This window comes from Hypomesus nipponensis, chromosome 1 (assembly GCF_054491055.1).
Source record: "Hypomesus nipponensis isolate SF chromosome 1, ASM5449105v1, whole genome shotgun sequence".
NCBI classification, from domain to species: domain Eukaryota; kingdom Metazoa; phylum Chordata; class Actinopteri; order Osmeriformes; family Osmeridae; genus Hypomesus; species Hypomesus nipponensis.
In genome coordinates, this window is record NC_140361.1 from 5,773,587 (window position 1) to 5,786,263 (window position 12,677).

At 44.0% G+C, this 12,677-nt stretch overlaps 1 long non-coding RNA gene across 1 annotated transcript; it reads left to right on the forward strand.

The window, feature by feature from the left end:
* On the forward strand, positions 1 to 1,666 carry LOC146302187 (uncharacterized). Its single transcript, XR_014755869.1, has 4 exons — positions 1 to 12; positions 550 to 596; positions 871 to 1,009; positions 1,480 to 1,666. It is a non-coding gene; the product is annotated as an uncharacterized LOC146302187 (long non-coding RNA).
* The last annotated feature ends 11,011 nt before the right edge of the window (positions 1,667 to 12,677 follow it).

A 12,677-nucleotide genomic window follows, 5' to 3' on the forward strand; every position in this document is an offset into this window, starting at 1 on the left:
GGTACATCTACAGTGAGTGAATTCATTGTGAATTGTGATGATTAATATGTATATGATAATAATGTAAATGATAATGTGTAATGTTGGGGATATACAGACATGACAGGTGTTACGAAATGTTACTACTCTGTTCCTCTTCTCTTTCTCTCTCTCTCTCTCTCTCTCTCTCTGTCTCTCTCTGTCTCTCTCTGTCTCTCTCTGTCTCTCTCTGTCTCTCTCTGTCTCTCTCTGTCTCTCTCTGTCTGTCTCTCTCTCTCTCTCTCTCTCTCTCTCTCTCTCTCTCTCTCTCTCTCTCTCTCTGTGTCTTTCTCTCTTTCCTTGGGGCTCCTGAATGACTCTTTATTAACAGACAAAATGATACAGTGTGTTCAACATTCTTATTTGTGCGAACTGGCACGTATGAAATATTAATTTATGTCTAACGGGAATAGATAGCTGCATTGGCAGTTTGTTTTTCCTCTTATAACATGACAGCTTGTAAGGAAATTTACTTGGAGTGGGCCAGGCTTTCATTTGATGAAATACGTAATGATTGTCTGCTCTCATCAGAGTCCTGTGCTGATGGAATGCCCTGATGATAATGTTTGCTCAGAAAGGTGAAGCCCCCTATGTAAATCACCTTGGAGGGTGTGCATATTTTACATAAAAACACGCTCACACACACACACACAAGAACACACCAACACACACAGATTCACTGTACACTTAGCATTTAGTCTCCCTCCCTCAGGAACCAACAAAAACACTTCAGTCAGTAACTTCAGAAAAACAAGCACAGAAATAAGAAATACATCCTTGATTTGATTCCCAGTTAAAGAATTACACCCCCCCCCCCCCCCCCCTGCTTTTCTCCTCTTAACCACCTGTCAGTCACAGGCTAATCCCAAATGCTGGAACCCCGCTGTAAACACTGTGATTGGCAGCAGTGGTGGTACAGTATGAGGGTAATGAGAGTAGGACATGACAGAGATAAGCATATCAGACCCAACAGATCCCACCAGCCTGAGAGGTAAGCCCACAGGGAATCATGAGGAGGAGGAGGAGGAGGAGGGGGTCGTTTTGGTGTCTGAGGCTGGAAATAACTTTGATCTACAGTGCCACCAACACATAAACAACCAGAGAGTGTCCATATCCTGGTTTACCTCACCCACAAAAATGCATTCTGTACCCTTTCTAGTCTTTGTTGAAGTGTGAGTTTGAAATGTTTAGGGAAGCAATGTCCTGTGTTTACAATTTTTTAATCATTTCATAATAATCCTATTTTTAAATTGTTGGGCTTGTTTACACCAACTCTATCTGTAAATCAGTGAGTATGAATCTGTCACTCACTGACTCAGAGTAATGAGAGGGCATGACATTTAAATCTTGTTCCTACTTCCTTATGCCACCGTACAACTCCTCTCACACACTACATGAATGAAAGGTTGCCTTCTGCTAGTAATAGATTTGGCACTCTGACATTTTCTCTTCACCCTAAAGGTAAAAAGAGGGATTAGTCCATCCGCAGGCCTGAGTCTCCAGTCGACGAGGAGGAAAGCCTTTCTTTGACATATTGATTCAGAGTTATTAACTTGACTGTATGTTCCAGCCAGACTAACCCCCACCGGTTGTAACCGACTTGTCTCATTACAGTGAACTGGAGTTAATAAACTTGTTTTGATTCTCACCAAGCCTCTCTTTCTCCGTTCGAAGGCAGCGGCGTCACAGTAACGTATGTATCTTCCTAGTCTGATCCACTCTGGTTTACGACAACAGAGGCAGAATTCAAAATGGGATTTATGGGCGTAGAAAAGCTTTTCCAGCATCCAAAACCCCCCAGAAACCCACTGTAGCTTGAATCATGTTGAATTATGGATCTCCATATGTCAGGAGGAAGTGTGACTTCTTTGAAAAGCGGCAGCAAACTAAGTTTAGCACAACAATGTTAACTTCTCAAAGAAGGCTTGCTGTGCTTCTCTGAAATTGGATCTTTGTTAGGATTGTTAATGATGAGAGTGGCATATATATAAGATTCAATATTGTATATATCATATATAATGTGTACATTGTTTGTCTCACATTTGTGTCTCACATTCAGGTCATCGGGGTAAAATGAAGAGAAGTGGAATTGAGAATAGACCACAAGAGTCTCCTTGCCTGTCAGATCCCAGATGATATGCAGTACCTGGTGTCCTCATTATTGGTTGTTTGGTCTATAGATATAAGTATCATACTGACTAAAACATACAATGAAAGCATGAACATGGCAATGATATTGAAGGGTAAGGATGTGATGGACAGAACAGCATCAGGATATGTAATTGTGCCTTGAGAGGTCAAGATATAGACGCATACTAGAACTGAAAGGCTGTCACTTGGCTGGTTTCAAAGATGTGACCAATGGAATACATGCCAATATAAGCCCTCTGCACTGCATAGCATTCGAGGATCAAGTGGATCATGCGTTTCCTTACAAAACACTACAGTAACCAGACGGTACCCAGGCATGGGTTTGTACACATTGCATAAGAACTTCCTACTGTTGGTCCACACACAAATAGAGAAAAGTATCACTGAGTGAGCGTAAATACTACTAAACAATTGTATGTAAGTAGTCAGTATTGGATGTATTTCATTTCATTGTAGTCTGTGCTGTGTCATATCAGTTTGAAATACTCTTGCCTGCCAGATGGATGTAATTTCAAAGACTTTTTGACCGTGATCTGATCATTCTAGCATTGTGGCCAAAGGGACTATTTAAGTTATATAAGTTCCTACTCATCCTCAGTCGCTATATCCCAGAATCATGCCTACAGCAATGCCATATGCTTCAAAATACCATCCAAATGTAAAGCTTTGGAAAAGACAGCTTTTTCAAAAGCATTATTTATATGGTTGGAATTATATGTTGGCACAACAACAATCAACCACTGTTTACTGTTCTATAAATAATGTCAACTACTCTCTGGAGTTGTAGTTCTAGCTGACAGATGACACTTTAAACATGTGAATCATTGGAACTACAAAACAGTTGGTGAGATTTTCATTTTGATGTTTGGTTCTCTCTTTTGTTTAGTATTAAACAAACGCTAAAGCTTGTTTTCCAGCCTGTTTGAACTGACAGCAGAAGATCTTTAAAAATCAAAACCTTCTTGTGATTCCGCACCCCTCAGCTTTGGGACACTGTTGAATGTGAACGTAGCAGACTGACTAGGGATCGGGAGGATGTGTGCAGGGGTCAATTTGGTGTCAAACATCCTCCCACTGCTTAAAACACCTTGCATTGCTACAGTTCAGCTGCTGATTAGATGGGAAATCATTTGGGAGCAGAATTGAAAATGCAGTCACAAGGCTATGAAAAGAAATCCAATCATCTTTGAAATCATTAAACACAATTGTTCCATCTAGAGCGACAACAAAATATAAGCCTTATGAAGACAGTTAGAAATGCATTTGGAAGTGAGAATGTCAGCCCCAGTGGTATTTATGTAAGCTACTGTGAAGCGGAGAGAGCTGGGAGAGAGGATTCTGGGTACTGGCACACCTGGCATGTTTTGTGTTCCATGGGGGGGGGGGTAATAACCATAAACATATTTTTAATCAGTGCTGTTGTTGTGGTGCCCCAACACAGTCTTCAGTCTATGTCTTAGAAGTGGCAGATAATGTCTGGAAAACACAGCTGCCAATAAAAAATGCAACATTTACTGCAGTGCACCATGAACCGTCTTCTGAAATAGAGCAATTTACTCTGTGGGCCACCCAACATCTTCCCAACATCTTGTTTTCAACTGTTACTCATGCTTCATGACGGAATTGCCAATTGACATAACTCATGGAATTGCAATGCATCTGACCAGACTATCAACAAGTGTGCATGGTAATGTGGACGTTTAAAATGTCTTCTAGTGTCATCTTAGTCGAACACAATATTCATCTATTAATGTTGTGTAAAACTGGAACATGTATACAATTTTCACCACAATCAAAGATAATTCACCACAGCCCTGCAGAGAGAGATGCATCTTTGTTATTTACTCCTCAGCTTAGTTGCAAATGATATATTTACAAAGGCTCTTGTTGTGGTCTCACTCTGGAACCGAACTACACAATCATTCCCACCCAATTGAATGTTTTGATATCATTTTTATAGAAACGGAGATCTGGTGTCTTTGTGATGGTGTACTTTCTCTCAAGGCCAGTGAGACAAGTCACTCACAAAGCCAGTTGCTCCAAGAGGACCCCTAAACAATCGCAGAGCTAGCTGATGACATGGCAACTGACGCTGGCGCAACCATGGTAACTGGCTTTCAAGGAAACGAGTGTGGCAGGAAAGTTAGGACATGCATTATCAGTGGAAGCTCAGAGAAGGACGAGAGGCAGGGCCGCTCCCTCCTGCTCCTCAGACCTCCTCTGTGCACGCGTCATGAAAAAGAAAGTCGAATGCTATCTCTAGACGCAATGACGATCTGTTTCGTCAACTCTAAGGACAGACACCCTTCTCAACCCACCGTCGTGGACGTGGCACATGAGAATGGAACGCCCAACGTGTGTGTCCTCTGCTTTCTTGTTTCATACCGCCACCAGGGCATCCCTGTTGGATGACTGCTAGGCTAGACCAACCGATGGCGGAGCTGGCCAGTAACAAGCTTGCTCCAAACGTCTGTGCTCTTATGCTGCCGCCCCCTAATTGGTGCCTACCGCACTGGAGCGTGCAGTCACGGTGGAAGTGTTATCCATACAAGGGAAGGTGCTCCTCTCTAACCCTTGAGGACCCCCCAGCCCAGCCTAGCTGCCATCACATTGGGCCGAGCTGCAGCAGAGAGGATGCCTCCAAGCCTAGAGGCTAACAGAATAATTTGGCCATAGTTGGATTCAGCTGACAAATGTGGAAAAAAAAACCCTATGTTAGAAAGGAAGGTGTTCTAGTCCAAGACTGTCCGAGGTCATATTTCCGCTTGCAAAATGAAATTAGAGCCGCGAAACTACACAACTCGCTTTGTACATTATGAGCGACATCACCGCGGGCGTTCAATCATGGGGTAAGTCTGTCAAACCTTTTGTTCTGTTTCACCATCGTGAAACAGCCGAGGGACCCGCATTCACAAAAGGGATATGCGTTGTGCTTTCCTGTCAGGGACCTCACTGTGTGTTTTATCTCCTGAGAACAATCACCGGAGTGAAAGATGTGAGGCAAGGTGAGAGGCCGTCAGCAGCCCACCTGGGACGGCATCTAACGCTACGTCACTTCGATGTTGACTTTTGTGGCTGACACCGTAATAAGCGTGGAAGATGTGAGGAAGAGCAACGAGTCTCGTGTGTGTTGCGTGAGCTCGCTATCTATCAGCACCCCCTGACAGCTCTTTGATGGGAGTTTTCGGAGTGATTGAGATATCTCAGTTGTGTCAGGATGAGATGGTTTTACGCACACACACGCACTGTACACTGTAGGTGGGGACACAAATCAAAAATACCACTTTCCCTTTGAGGAGCATGTGCATGGAATGTCTAGTCAAAAGGTCCGTTTAACCGGGACTTAGTCTATCCAGTGTCCCCTGAAACCCATACATACGCATTAGTTCAGCAGACCAAAACCTTGTTGTCAGGCAAGATTCAATACCATCCATTATATAAGCACAATGGCACATTTGACGGTTATGTATTGACCCCAAAAATATCAATCTGCCATTCCCTTCACAAAAGCCCCGGCAAATGATCTGTGCAGAGAGTGTCACATCCACACGTGTCTCCCTCCGACTGCCCTTCTCTCCAGGTCAGATCCATCAGATCAGGCTGGAGCCACTTGGATGATGGCAGGTTGGGGGTGACATGTGATACTATGAGGACTCAAACCCTGCCACTCCTGCAGACAGACAGAGAGACTCCACCCTGCAGGCCCAGGGCCAGCACCAGCCTATAGTATAGTTGGATCGGGATGACCATAAATGTTTAACTATCCTTTAAATGGCAGAGGAAGGAAGGAAGAATAAGCTTGAGTGCTCGCTGCCGCGTCGGTCCATACAGCGAGCACCCCTCTTGAGTTTTGTCCGCCTAAAACGTGACGAGCGAGGAGCTAGTTTGTGTGTTCAGCCCGGTCGATGAAGCGCGCTGTCAGCGTCGAGGGGGACATCCATTGGGGGACCCCGAATCAATCGACGGTGGGCATACGATTTCATCCGATCGTCCCGGGTGCTCTGTATGCTCCCTGGGTTTAATTAGAATCAGTTTTAAATATTTATGGTTGATGTCCCTACTGTAATCCTGGGAGGAAACAGGATAAGGAGAGAGGGAACCTGATGACACCAAACACACTCTCTGACAGCTTCAAGCTGCCTGCCCATTAATTAATTACCCTGATGGGATGGGGCAGTTTATTTTATTTTGCTTGTTTTATACTTCTTCGTGTGGTACTAAGTGGTTGTGTGTTGTTTTTGTTGTTGTTGACAAGGCAGTAAAAATATAAAACTCCCCCCCCAAAAAAATATTAAAACTCAATGTGAGTTTTAAGCAGGGGAGTTATACTTTCTAGAGAGAGGTAGACAATGAGAATAAAAGGGAGTGAGATAGAGAGGGAGCAGAGATGTATTAACCTATTGGCTGCAGAGGAAAAAGATTGAAAGAGAGAAAAACGCAGCAAGAGTTAATCAGTCAAAGAAAGTATGTGGAAGAAGTACTGCAGGCAAGACAAAGAGGGAGAGAGAGATGTATAAGTTAGAGAGAAAGACGACAGAGAGAAGACAGGGTCACGGCCTTGACTAACGCGTCCATATGGCGGTGAGGGTGGGAGGATGCTTGGCGGGGGATCGGGGGGGGGGGGGGAGTTGCTGCATGAATATGCATCCCTTCTCCGTCAAGTCTCCAGCAGGTTCACAGCCTGACCATTAGGCTGGGGGTAGACACTTAACACAGATCACACACACCATTTCACCTTGCCACATGGGGGCGCCGCCCATGTGTGTCTGCCCAGGGTCATCTCTCTCTCTCTTTTCATCTTTTTTCTTCCCTTCTGTCTCTCTCACTCTGTCTCTCTTGTTCTCGCTCTCTCACTCAGTCTATGAAAAACACAAAACACTGCTTAGCAGGGGAGAAATAACCTGAGTTGGAAGTATCACCAAAGTAAAGTAAGTGTTGAACGCAGTGACTCTCCTCCAGAAACAAAAAGTTTGGTTTGAAACCATGTCAAGGCCCATCAAGGGTCAAATCATTTCGCTGAAGCAAACCATCGGTCCTCATAAGATTCAACTGGTGTGTGTCAGTGTAAGTGTGTGTTGATGGATAAGGACAAGGCTGAAGGTCAGAACAAATACAACAGCTGTCTCCAGAGGCGGCCCCTCTTTACTGTAGGCACTGAAGACAGCCCCCCCAGGAGGCCTCATCAGGAAGGCCAGACACAGAGAGCTCATCCCCCTTTACAGTCACTTCATCTAGAGGACTTACAGAGGGGGTTTACACAGTGTTAATGGAAGAGGTCATCGTTGTACTGTAGACACCAGCAAATTGCAATTAAAGACACAAACGATTCAAGTTTTTGGCTTGAATCATCTTGGCTAAATTGTGGCTCTAATGTTCCAATCTGTGCTTCTCCACCATTCATCACCAGAAGATTGCATGGCTTAATAGGGGATACTGGGATGAAGTGAGTGTTCTTTGCACTTGATCTGGATGTCGTCACAGCAAATAATATTCATTAGTATGCGCTTAACGCAGTGCAAACGCAGTGCAGCTGTGGATGAGTCTGTTGTTGATCAGTTGTAGTGTACCCCCACCTGTTAACGCGGGTGACAAATCCCCCCCCCCCCCCCCGCCCCCCATCCCTCCTCCCCTTTGCTCTCCTGGGGGAGCCAATCATTTGTCTCAATTTGACGGTGACACCAGTTCAGCACCGTACCCTCCCAGGACGGCACTTCTCCGCTGGTGGTCGCTCCGCTCTCCCTCGTCCCCCTCTCCACTCCTCTGCCTCACTTGCAGCGCTGTCTCTACTGTCTGCTTGGGAGCAAATTAATCTATTAATATCAAGAGGCAAGTTAATCACATCGAAGAGGGCCGCGCTGAGGGATGTGCGGAGGTGTCGCGACCGTGTGACACAGGGAATGGACTGAGGGGCTAATAGACTGAGCCGAGGCCCGGCAGGAAGGGGTGAGGAGGGGGAAGGAACGAGGGAGGTAAGTTGAGGAGGATGAGTGAAGGATGAGGGTAATTGCAGAGGGAAGAGGAGGGAAGGGCTGGGAGGGGGGGTTGCTGGGGAGGGGGGGGGGGGGAGGGGGGCGGGGCATGCAGGGCACGGAAGGAGAGACCAGAGGGGGCTGGCCATTTATCTGACTCTGCTCATTTGGCACAGCAGCGGTGGCAAAGTCAAGTTCAAAGGCATCCCATTTTCAAAGCATTAAGATGCATGGTTGATATTACCAGCTATAGCATGTTTGAATCACCTCCAAAATATGTTATTCTAACAATATCTTTATGATAAACATTACCCACTTGGTTTCAGGGTTTAGCTATGTGAAAAGATAAACTGCAGGCCTTTGGTTAAGACTCTGACAAGGTGGTGAAAATATATTTTTCATGCTAGAATGTTCAAGTTTGCGATGTTGCATACAAAACCTTCAGTCAGACTGTGAAGACACAGGTGCTCACTTGAACATCCCCCATGTCCCAGGAGACTGGAGTTTCAATCACTTTTGGGTGATTTTGCAAAAGTGTTGTTTATTACCCTCTCTCTCTCTCTGGAATTGCACATGCAGCAAAACAAGGAGCCTCTCTCTCTCTCTCTCTCTCTCTCTCTCTCTCACTCACTCACTCACTCACTCACTCACTCACTCACTCACTCACTCACTCACTCACTCACACACACACGTTAATGCAGCTGTTTTGGAGACTCACAATTCAGTCCAATTAAAAAAACTTTACGAATGAGAAAAAACATTTTCTCTAAACCTCAATCCTAACCCCTTTCACTAAAACGTACACTAAAACGACAACTCCAAATTGAAACCCTTAATGTAATTGTAACCCAAACACTAATTCAGACACCAATCCTAAACTCCCCTAGAAACGCCATCGAAGAATGTCCTCACAATGACATGTGTCTTTGTTACCTATTCTTTGGGGGGACATTAAGTTCTTACAGCATAATAGCCAGTACACAAACACACACTCGCTAACACACACAGACACACAGCATACACACACTCATAGACACACACACACACACACGCAAAGATCCTTTTTCCAATGGCAGTGTTTACTACAGTAAAAAGATACTGTACATCAATAATCTGATCCTCCTCCTTGTTGTTTTAGGGGCTTGGTGGTGTGGTGAGCTAGTAAGCCAACACCTCACCTGGAGGTGTGCATGACCAGGTGAGGCGTATGACATGTTTATTCACGTCAGCGACCCCTCTCACCCTCCTGTCCGTCTGGTCACTTAGCGTGCGCTTCACATGGAATATGTAAGGGAAGCTCAGTCACCCCTTCTTTCAACCCTCCCACTAGGACACGCGCTGTCTGAATTATTTACGACAAGTCGCTCCTCCGGTTAAACTTTAATTTGCTTAATTTGAAGTTTATTCATTTCCCCCCCTTTAAAAAAAAAACAGCAAGAAAGAAAGAAAAAAAACAGCTAGAAATGGTCACTCAAATTGTGATGTTTGGGCTTGTTTTGGACCTCAAATTGTGATTTTTGGGATCAACCCTTCGGTTGAAACTCTTTTTTAATGAATAATTTAAGCAGACAAGTCAACAACAGATTGACATTGTTGTTTGCCACAAAATCATTGTGATGAGACAATGTGCACAGAGGCATAACTGTTTTTAAAAATTAATTAACATTAAAATTCAGGTATTATAATGAGAAATTGGATACTGGCTGTCCTTGCAAGAAGAGAATGGAAGGGCACAAACTGTATGTTCCATGTCTTTGATACTACACCAACTTTCTGTTATTAAAGACATTGCATATAAAAGGTTAGCATCAAAAATCAATTATTTACTCCCGAACGTTACAATGCTTTTCTTGGTGACGTCTGTCTGATGAATGGCTGGGTATCCCCCTCAGAGCAGGAGAGAAAGAGATATACATGATACGAGCATGAGTAAGAGAGGACAGGCAGAAACACAGTGCCAAACAGACAACAAAAAGAAAGATAGAGCCAAAGAAAGAGAATGGCTCTAAAAAAAGAAGAGAAAGAGAGAGACGGAGAGAAAGTAAGTTAGCCTCTGTGTGCCAGCCAGTGGCCCCTCAGGGCAGGTAGTGGTGGTAAATATCAGCCAGGGCACAGAGATCATAAGAGACCACATATGTGTTGTGATATGTTTACAAACATTGATCCTGAAAAATCCCGGCTAATGCATATGCTATCTCCACTGACCTCTATCCAGTAACACCCATCTTGCTGCTTGGCGTCCTCTGAGAACTACAATTGGCCTCTTGCTCCCTTTCTCTTCAGACAAAAATGTTTTGAATGAATGTCCTGTTTAAGGAGCCGCCGACATCTGCTCTCTCAGAATGGATTAGTGAGTTTGAACCTCCAGTTGAGTGTCAGTGGAGAGCGGAAATTGAAAAAAAAAATCCAGTAGAGCTCTCCATTGTTCTAAGTCATGTTTACTGATAACTCATTGGCTTTCAGCCTCCACACACACACACACACACACACACACACACACACACATACACTCACTCACTCACTCACTCACTCACTCACTCACTAATGCACGGCCTGCATGCCTGTACCTTCACGCGCACACATGAAAACACAAACCCTGCCCCGAGTACTCTTAACAGAATGTCTGGATGACAAATGCAAGCACTTAACAAACAAGGTGTTGCATGCGCACTGTTTACATGAACCACTTTAGGAGCCAATGTCTTCTACAAATGATCCCTGAACCCTCATGTCTATGCTGTCAATATGATATGTGAAGGTGGGGGTTCGTTATGCTGATGGAGGCATTGCTCCGGGCCTCTACCCCCCTTTCTCCCTCCTTTACTCCTGGGGGGCGCGGGGGTTGGTTTGATATGCGTCTGCCTGCCTCCCCAATCTGCCCAGTTGAATACAAATGATGACCGATCCCTCTAGACTGCGACCCTCGTACAGCTTTATCAATAATACATCAATAGAGGGTGAAGGCATCAATTTGTCTAATGATGAAAAACATGCAAGGGGTTTCTCATACAGTTTGTAGACACCGCTGGAAGATTTTTTTTTACACATACCGATTCACCAAACGCCATGCAATACTTTCAAGCTGATAATCTATCAATGTGCAGTACCTTCCATCCAGCATCCAACCTAATACCATGAGTTGCTGACACATTTTCAAGTCGAAATCTGCATATATATATATATATATATATATATATATATATATATATATATATATATATATATATATATATATATATATATATATATATATATATAGTATGTATATATACATACAAACAACACCAGCGGTGGTAAGTAGAACAAAGAAAGTTCTTTTATCACTACTGTTAAGTAGTGTATATGTATACAAAATTATACATTTGTCTGCATCTGTATGTGCTAAGTTCTAAGAATGACCTCCTGAAAATTCCAAGGTTGGTGAAAAGTGTTGGACAGCTACACAAGGCTCAGTGGAAACACGTCTTGTGAATGACATTTCCATCAACCATGAGTCCTTTCTTTTCAATCATCATTGGCCAGCTCAGATGAGACTCAGGAGAAGGTTATCCTGCAATTCCGGGGGCTGTGTTTTCTCATGGAGTCACCGGTAGTGCTAAAAATGATTGCCCTGTGGCACTGTGAATAGACAGCCATGGTGCTCTTTCTGATTTTGAAGAGACAGAAAAGTAGAGAAGGAAAGAGTAAAAGTCATAACTTTTTCTCCACTCAGTGACACAGGCCCCCTGGTGTGTCATCTGAACATACTTAATATCCTTAACACCGCCATGAGGAGTATTAGGGTCTTAGATCTGCGTTTCATACTGCTGAAAGAAATGGAAATGCACCTTTCTAAACTGTTTTGTGTCATTGATAGTCGTGGGTGTTTGCTGTGGGGGAATTAGTCATGGTTAGTTGCATATGATGCCTCAAATAAATAAAAGTTCCAAGGGTGGTACAATAATGACTGATTGTTAGTGCAGATTTTTTGGTCATGCTGTGCTATGAAGTGCGTGCCGCTTACTGTGCATGTCTTGCATTTCGGTCTCTCTATCTCCATGTCTGTGACACTGACACTTTCATCTTTCGTTCGTGGTACCTCTTGCACTGTACCAACTGTTAACATGGTGCCTCTGTTAATTGCATGGCTGCACAGCTGTCCTTCCTGTTTTCTCTTTATCTAAATGTATTTCTTTACATTCTTTAATGTCTAATAAAAACGTATTCTAGCTGAAAGTTCAGTTTAAAGTTTTTACGTTATCATTTTGCACTCGCTACCTTTTGGGTTTTAATCTTGTATGGAGCCGGGCTCCCACAAGAATTTCAGTGCCCAGTGTTACCTTGTGTGACCTGTGCAAATGACCAAGAACATCCTTTAACACTCGATCCATCCATCCATTCATCCGTCTATTCATCTACGGTCTTCCTATGTCTGTGGTGCTCCCACTCTTATTACCAGGCTGCATTGCAAAGACCCCAACAACTGGTCTGTCAACACTGTCACACCTCCCCCAGTCTATTCAGAAGCTTTTTTTAATCTCTGCTTGATACAGTCTCCCT